Source organism: Sinocyclocheilus rhinocerous, unplaced genomic scaffold (genome assembly GCF_001515625.1).
Source record: "Sinocyclocheilus rhinocerous isolate Xijiao unplaced genomic scaffold, SAMN03320098_v1.1 scaffold1829, whole genome shotgun sequence".
NCBI lineage: Eukaryota > Metazoa > Chordata > Actinopteri > Cypriniformes > Cyprinidae > Sinocyclocheilus > Sinocyclocheilus rhinocerous.
The window spans coordinates 269,084-278,190 of NW_015650027.1; the positions used below are offsets into that span (position 1 = coordinate 269,084).

The 9,107-nt window shown below is 36.2% G+C and overlaps 1 protein-coding gene across 1 annotated transcript in view; it reads right to left on the reverse strand.

The window, feature by feature from the left end:
• Positions 1–9,107, reverse strand: part of atrnl1a (attractin-like 1a) — a 273,170-nt gene that overhangs the window by 6,783 nt on the left and 257,280 nt on the right. The gene's annotated exons all lie outside the window — the stretch shown is intronic.

The following is a 9,107-nucleotide window of genomic DNA, read 5'->3' on the forward strand; positions in this document are numbered from 1 at the left end:
AATTGGCCATTACAATACCCATAAAACAAACTATTGCCGGAACTACCTGCGACGGAAGGAATCTGCTGGAACATTGGAAATGATGGACTGGCCACCTCAAAGTCCGGACCTCAACCCCATCGAGCAAATTTGGGGCGAGTTGGAAAATAAACTGGACAGATCTATTGTACATTCAAAGGAAAGCCTTTGGCCTGAGTTGCAGAAGACATGGGATAACATTAGTGTAGAAGTTCACAGGAAGTATATTGACACTATGCCAGAGAAATGTGCTGCTGTAATTGCTGCAAAAGGAGGACATACCAAATATTAAAATTAAAAGTGGATAAAAACAGTACGACTCACTTCATCTGATATTTGTTGTGCTCGGGGCAACCAGTTTCATGAACATTATGAAATGAAATCATGCTTTGGAGGCAAAAAAAGGTCAATATTTTCAGATCTGTCAAGTGTTCTAATAATTTTGGCCACCACTGTGTGTGTGTGTATATATATATATATATATATATATATATATATGAAGAGTTTGGTTCCAAAATGCTATAAATCCATTTTGATTAATTTGAGTAAAAATGTGTTTTCTTTACCAAGAAAGTGGCAAGATGAAAATCACAATTTTCTGTTTCAAACTTTCACATAGCATCTTTAGGTAATAATAAATTAAATTAATTAATTAATTAAAATCCAGATTTTGATTTTCAAAGATTTATTATAAAATTGAATTTTTTCCCCCAAAATGCAATAAATCCATGACACATTTTTTTTTTCTTCAAAATGCAATAAATCCATTGAATCAATATAAAAGTTATTTTTCATATTGAAACTGTTGAAAATACACAACATAGTAAGTTGATCCACATATGACAGCCTCTGAACTTCGTCAATACTAATCTTATATACAGGCACTGGACTAAAAATACATTCAATCAGTCATCGCTCCAAAAAGAATTCAACGGGTCATCTTGTTAAGGCAATATAATGGCCACCCTCCTCTTTGTGCTGCTATCACTGTTGGTCACAGACTGGCCACATTGACCACAGCTGAGTTACCTGACATGATAAGGTCAAATGTGTTTCTCCCAACACAAAAGCTTGAGTGGGGAGAGAGAGAGAAAACACAGAACATCACCAACAAATAGATTAGACAGGTCTGTGCCAACATGCCCTTGCTAACAAGCTGCACAATTAGCTACTTTACATCTCATAAACAACATGCTGGAAAAAGGCAAGAGAGAAAATGGGAGTGTGTACTTGTATGCACTGTAACCTTGAGAGCAATTTTTGAGTACTCAAACGTGCACAGCTGAACACCTGTCATGCCACTAATTACAATACATAATTGCTAATAACATGTTTACAGCGGCAGCCAGCGGAACACTTGTGCTTATAACTTTACTCAGAAAGAGGCTTCATGGAAAACGTCTCAGGTTACTTATGTAACCATGGTTCCCTGAGGGGAACGAGACACTGCGTCCTCTAGGGGTCGCTATGGGGAACGCCTCGTCGTGACCCGTGTCTGAAGCCTACATTGTGTCTTTTGTATTGGTTAGTTCTGAAAAATGTTTACATGCGTTTATACTGTGGCACTGATGAATACTTGATTATGATTGGCTGATAGACATATTAAGGTATTGATTTTGTTTTATAATGGCTATAAAATAGTTCCAGGTCTTGACCACATTACATTTCCATATCAATTCAACACATTATTATTTCAATTATTTTAAGTAGTCTAAGGCTACAACCGAGAAGAAACAGAAATAGTCATCAATACACTGTAAATGAATTAAATGTAAAGGTTAAAGTAAAAATAAATCAATCAATCAAATTAAATGCATGCTATAAATCTATATAGATCATGTAACAGAATGCTCTGTGATTGTCATTTATTGTACTAAACAGAAAAAAGCAAGTTACATACTATTGCATAGACTAAAGAAGCTGTGCTTTACTTTAAAAACAGCTTTCAAAAAAGCTTTTTTTAAAAAACTTATTTCACTGTTATACACTACTACTTAAAAGTTGTTTCAAAATTAAATCTCTTATGCATACCAAGGCTGCATTTATTTGATCAAAAATACAGCAAAAACAGTAATATTGTGAAATATTATTACAGTTGAAAAAATCTGTGATGGCAAATCTGAATTTTCAGCAGTCATTACGCCAGTCTTCAGTATCACATGATCCTTCAGAAATCACTCTGATATGCTGATTTTTCTGCTCAAGAAATAATTATTATAGTTATCAATGTTGACAACAGTTGTGCTGTATAATATTTTTGTGGAAACTCTGATTCTTTGGTGAATAGAAAGTTCAAAAGAACAGCATTTATTTGAAATCGGTTATGACATTATACATTTATTTTCAGTCACTTTTAGTCAATTTAATGCTTCCTTTTAAAATAAAATGGTGGTTTATATCTATTTCTTTTCTTTCTCATCCACTTGAGTAACCTGTGTCTACTTGTTAATAACATTCTCTAAGTTTTTAGAAAATTAACTTGTCATACAAATTCAGCATATCAACTATGTGCTGGTCAGTGACAACCTATATACCTAGAAACAGTTACCATTTTGAACGATAGTATCTCAATCTGGCCATACTTATGGTACGTGCTGTACAGAAGCCAAGACAACCTGTAATATTATTTTTGTTTACAAAATGATAAGCATTATGATTCCACGAAGAGGAATATTTTTAAAGAACCCTGAAAGGCATTTGCTTGAAAGGGTTATAAATAAGTCAGTCTGCCACGACAGATTGTAGTTGCAGATAAAGCAGGTCAGAATAAAATCAATTTGGCTTTGTTGCTCACTTATAAAACTATCAAAAGACTGCACTCTCATTCACTCCCGATGCGACTTCCCTACAGTGCTGACTGCGCTTTAAATGCACTAAATGGACATTTTAAAAGGGTAAACAGGCAATATAGAGACATTGCAGGCTTTCTCGTAAAAAAACACGGAAAAAACATACTGGGAGGATACTCTATAACACCATCAGCCAATGTCATGATCATCAACCTATATCCTGATTGACAGGGTTAAAGGGTTAGTTCACCCAAAATGAAAATTCTGTCATTAATTACTCACCCTCATGTCGTTCTAAACCTGTAAAAGACCTCCGTTCATCTTCGGAACACAAATTAAGATATTTTTGATGAATTCTGAGAGCTCTCTGACCCTCCCATAGACAGCAATGTAATTACCCCTGTGAACTATCCCTTTAAAGGTCATTGCACACTGAGTACGAAATTTTCGCACGTTAAAAAATAAATACGACCTCACGTTGTGTCAATAACATTTACACACTGCCTCCGAAACTTTTGTCTGTCATAAAAAAATCCGGATTAGGTTAGATTTTCTGCGTTTTCGCATCCGTAGCAAGCATTTTGATAGGAAAGAATGAGGAATACGAAAAAACGCATATGAACATTTAAGACTCAGTGTGCAAGGACCTTAAAGGTCGCAAAATTAACCGAAAAATATTAACTAATATCATTTTTGTCAACCAGAACTAAGCAAAGTAAAGCCTTGTTCATGTACGTGTATTTATTTGACAAGTAGCTGTTGAAATGCAATAATGTACAGTCAGCCGGTCATTACCACAAAATAAATCCTTTCAGGGGGTTTCACATCAGGGACTTGATCACCCTGTCGAGGCTTATTTTGCAATAATGACCAGATGACTCTGTATTTTCCCGTACTTATTGTACTTTAATGTTCCTTACTTACACAGAAGATCTATATTTGACAGAAATGCTAGCTGTAAAAATGAAATGTGGAGTGATTGGAATGACTTCACTTGTTTATTACTGCTACCTGTTCACTTTACACCCTCCTTGACTGTCCCAGTCACTGGCGGTGTACCTCTTCATCTGAATAAGCAGATGAGAGGGATGAATAGTGGGATTGTGTTTTGCAAGTACTCTGCTGATATGTTGTCTGAGAGCTATGGTTGTACTGGCAGGAGAATCAATCTGTTATCTTACCAACAGATGTTCTGCTCTGCTGTTTCCACCTGACTCTCAGTGTGAGACTTGCTACGTTCACCTGTGTAAGTGTGGAAGTGTGTGTGCTTGTGAGGGTTCAGTTTATACTGCAGTAGGGAAACAGCAGTTACAGGTAGGTCATACATGATAAGCATGTGATTGAACAAGATATGACATCAAATAATGCAACAAATGCAGCATAATAATGTGCTTTTCACTAAATCAGCTGAATCAATTTTGATTGAACGATTCATTAGTCTGTTATTTCAAAACTAAAAATCATCTTTGAAATCTTAAATCCAAATATAACAGCTACTCTTCTGAAACATCTTTTACATTTACATTTTACATTTTTTTTTTAGAATTTTTTAATGGTTTTGAAAGAAGTCTCTTATGATTACCAAAGCTGTGTTTATTTGATCAAAATACATTAAAAAAAGTTATATTTTGTGAAATATTATTGAAATTTAAAATAACTGTTTTCCTTTTTAATATATTTTACAAATGTATTCATTTATTTCTATGACGGCAAAGCTTAATTTTCAGCAGTTACTAATATGCTGATTTCCTGGGCAAGAAACATTTCTTATTATCAATGCTGACAACAGTTGTGCTGCTTAATATTTTTCTAAATATTGTCATACGTTTTTTTTTAGTTTTTTTTTTTAGAATTCTTTGATGAATAGAACATTTTACTACCACTTTTGATCAATTGAATGCGTCCTTTATTAATAAAAGTATTATTTATTTAAAAAAAATCTTTCTCTGACCCCAAATGTTTGAATGCTGTAACTAATTTTAAGCAGCATCCAAACAGTTATTTAAGTACTGTTTCTGCAAACTCACACTCTATCAGGCTCCATTCTGGTACAGTAAAATCAATTTCTGCAAGACAACATCAAGTTTCACTTTAAAAATATGTCTCATAACAGACATAACATGGGTTGCGAATAGGCTTTCATTTTGACTGCAATCCATAATTTTGAATTGAGTTTGCATTAAAAGGTGAATTAAAGACCCAAAGCGAGTTGTGAGAAGATGCTGACAGTGCAAAGGATGAAAAGACAGGAAGTGATATCACTCATGGCTCAAGAGCAGTATGACCTCCACACGACCGTCTGGTTTATAAACCGCGCAAGTACACTGAGAAGTCACAGCAAGTACCTGCTGTCTGAAATATTGCCCTTGTTGAGGAAAAGACTGAGATGAATGAGAAAAAAACAAAGACATTTTGTTATAGTCTCTTTTCTCTTTATAGCTTCTCAAACTTGAACGTCTACTTTTTTAGATTACTAAAAAGCCTAAATATTGCCATCAGAATCATTTTTAAGCAAGAGAAGCAACCAAAAGCAGGTTCTCTAAACAACATACAGAGGAACAGAAACATCAAAGGACAAACTCAAGATGCCACACTACTGCTGGACTGTTCTGGAGAAATAAAAGAGTAAGACAGAATCTTGAGGAACAAATGAATACATTTTGCCAATCCCTACCCTGCATGTAATGTCGTTACACAGCAAAACAGAAGAACTATGCATAAAAAGACTTTAATTCATCGTAAAGCACAATTTATTGATCTAAATACCTTAAAATATAAAAAAGACAGCATGTAATTTACATTCATACAGTGTCAACTTTCAAGAGCATGAAGGCAATGCTACAAATATATATGTAGCTGGCTTTTTGTATATGGATTGTTCTTCAGAGACAAATTGTTTGTGCTCCACAGTTCAGATTTGATCTAGCATGACCCTTCCCTGTCCTCTCCTTGAGTGCTTTTCAGATGAAAGCAAAAGAATAAGCTAAGACAACTATTCACACCAAATGTCTTCTATATTGACATCTCTTCTTACTTTACCCATCACCGCAACTTTTAAGAAATATCACACTTGAGAGGCATTGAATTGCCAGTAAGATGGATTATACACATCTATAATATATAATTGATGTTAAATATCCAAACATTGATTTTAAATTGAACCACTATTAAAGTATCTAGTGACCTACAACAGGATCTAGTGCATAAACAATCACCTAACTTCTTGACAGCCCTTCTTTATGTTAAAGGTGAAGTACATAATTTCTGCACCACTAGCAGCACCAAATGGAATTGCTATCTGAAGCCTACACTTTTTTCCCCCACCTACCGTCCAAACTCAAACACTGTTGTCATTTTATCTCTGATGTTTTTATTGCCATTTTCAATCTTCTCTGAGTAGTTCCTGAATGCAACGGTCCAGCTTTGAAGACCCATAAATTAGCGTAGCAAATTCAGGCACAGATGACGTGTGTGGTTACTAAGTTTGGGCTATATGCAGACAGTTGGCACAGATGGGACTGTTTGAAACTTGGAGAACTTTTTCAATCATTGTTTTCATCAATAATTTTTTATTTTTTAAATTCTGTTTGGCGTCGCTAGTGGTGCAGCAATGACACACTTCCTCTTTAAGAAAATAACACTTCAGTAGACCTTCAGGCAACTACAATTCTGCCTTAACACTGATAAAATATTGAACATAAACATTCTTTTGATTTAAGGCTTGTTTACACGTTCTCCATTATCTATGAGTGGCATTACCACATGCTGCAGGCCGAATCGCTCTAAATTTTAGTGTAATTCAAGGTGAAATGTTGCTGCATATTTTATGATTCACCCTTGCTATATGTGTCTGTAAAACACAAAGGCATCCTGCATCTCAACCAAACCATCTTCAAAAATCTGTCATATGCCTTCAGCGTCAGAGTATCAGGCCAAATACGGCTTTTCAGTCTTTATCAAGAGCAGCAGCGGCGCAGGAGCCTACAGATTCACATGTGCCAGTGTTCATTAAATCAAAGAGCAGGTATTAGGCCCTCACAGACCGCACAGTTAGCGTGCTGGAATAAGGGGGCTGGCTTAAGAGATAAAGGCGTACATTTACTGAGTCTTTTAGAGTATTTGGATTTGATTTTCCTCGGGGATAACATTATCCCTGTCAGATTTATTCCTCTGATCAGTCAGCACTATTGGACTCCCAACATGCATTTTATCTCTAGTTTTCACCTCATCTTTAATCATTTATTCCTCTCTCTCTCCTTTTTTCCCACCCCTCCCATTCCTTATCTTTCTGTCTTTCAATGAGGTGCAGTGGTGTCAGTGTCATATTGCAGTCAGAAGATGTTGCTGGCTTGCAGAGTGCCGCAAGTGTTACATCTCTGAACCGCTACTTCCTGCTGCAGTACCATTTACAGCAGCTCATTTTTCAGCTCATTCATCACGGTTACATGATGAACACAGCCACACCACAGAGACAAAGAAACTGGGTAAAAATGAAAAAAATTACAATTAAATGAGAGAATGAAAAAGAGAAAGGATGAGGAAGGGTATGCATGTGAGACAGGATGAGAACAATATGAGATGTAGACAGCCAGAGACCAAAGGGTCAGTGTTTGGCTGGTTAGCCTAATTAGTCCCTGCTGGTAGATGTCATAACTACACCATCTGGTTGCACAGAGCATCCTGTAATTAATGCTTACTATTACTTATTATTTTAATTTATTTACTTTTTTAATTGAATTAAAACATAATAATAATTATAGGTCGAAACAGTTGTTGTAATTGTTTTTGTATCTCTCTGATCAAATAAAACCAATAAAAAGAGTTAATCTAAACTAAAAAATAATAATAATTATAAAATATAATTTTTTATAATTTATAATTTAAAATCTCTAAAGATTTTAGAGATTGTTTCACAACACAAAAAATATTTTGAAGAATGTCGGTAACTAAACATATTTTTTCCCCCATACTATGGAAGTCAATGGCTACCAGCAACTGTTTGGTTACCAACATTCTTCTAAGGATCTTATTTTGTGCTCAACAGAAGAAAGAAAATCATGCATGTTTGGAACAACTTAAGGGTGAGTAAATTATGACAGAATTTTAAATTTTTGGGTGAACTTTACCTTTAAATTGCCAAAAATGGAAAATGGTTAAAATCATTTCATGTCACTTTTTATATCATCTGGACTTTTTTTTAATATCGTCTGGACTTAAGTAAAACCTATCCAAAAGAATTTTTGATATATTTTATATATTTTACATTTTATGACATTTTAAGCAGTTTGTAAGTGTTTTGTCTTGTTTTCTCATTAGATTTCAGCGCGGTTGTCGTTGCTAGGAAACATTGTTTTACTTACTGTGTTTTACCTTGGTAAATACGTGCTCAAGTCGCGTTTGTTCTCGTGCGTATTGCGGGACTTTCCAGTTTCGGTTTGCTAAATAGTAAGGCATGGCCAAAGCCAGTAAAGGTACTTATTTACCTGTTTGGAAGCACTTGTTAGAAGAAGCAGTCGAGCAGCAGAAGAGGACAGCAGTTTGTAAGTGTTTTGTCTTGTTTTCTCATTAGGTTTCAGCGCGGTTGTCGTTGCTAGGAAACATTGTTTCACTTACTGTGTTTTACCGTGGTAAATATGTGCTCAAGTCGCGTTTGTTCTCGTGCGTATCGCAGGACTTTCCAGTTTCTAAATAGTAAGGTGTGGCCAGCTGACTTCAGGCAAGTATAAAATTGGTTAGTTCACCGCGGCAGCCCTCCTTCACTCCTCGTGTGAAGACCGACGAGTGTAAAGACCATCGACTCTACCTGTGCGACCTTCAACACTCTGCTCGCCTCATTTGATCTCAAGTGAGTGTCTACTACGGCTACTCACAAATCAGGTAAACAACTGGACCTCATCTACACACGCTATTGCTCCACTGACAACACTTTACTTACTCCACCTATTGCTCCACAACACTTTACTTACTCCACTGCACACCTCAGACCACTTCCTCATCACTTCTAACCTCACACTAACTCCTGACACAGCACACACTCCTCTGCAGGTCACCTTTCGACGTAACCTACGCTCACTCTCTCCCTCTCGCCTATCCTCTATGGTTTCATCCTCACTTCCTTCACTCTCTCAGTTTTCAGCACTGGACACAAACAGTGCTGCTGACACTCTGCTCCACTCTAACATCTTGGTTAGACAACTTTTGCCCACTTTCATCCAGACCAGCACGCACTACCCCCTCTGCCCCCTGGCTGTCCGATGTTCTCCGTGAACATCGCTCTAAACTCAGGGCTGCAGAGAGGAA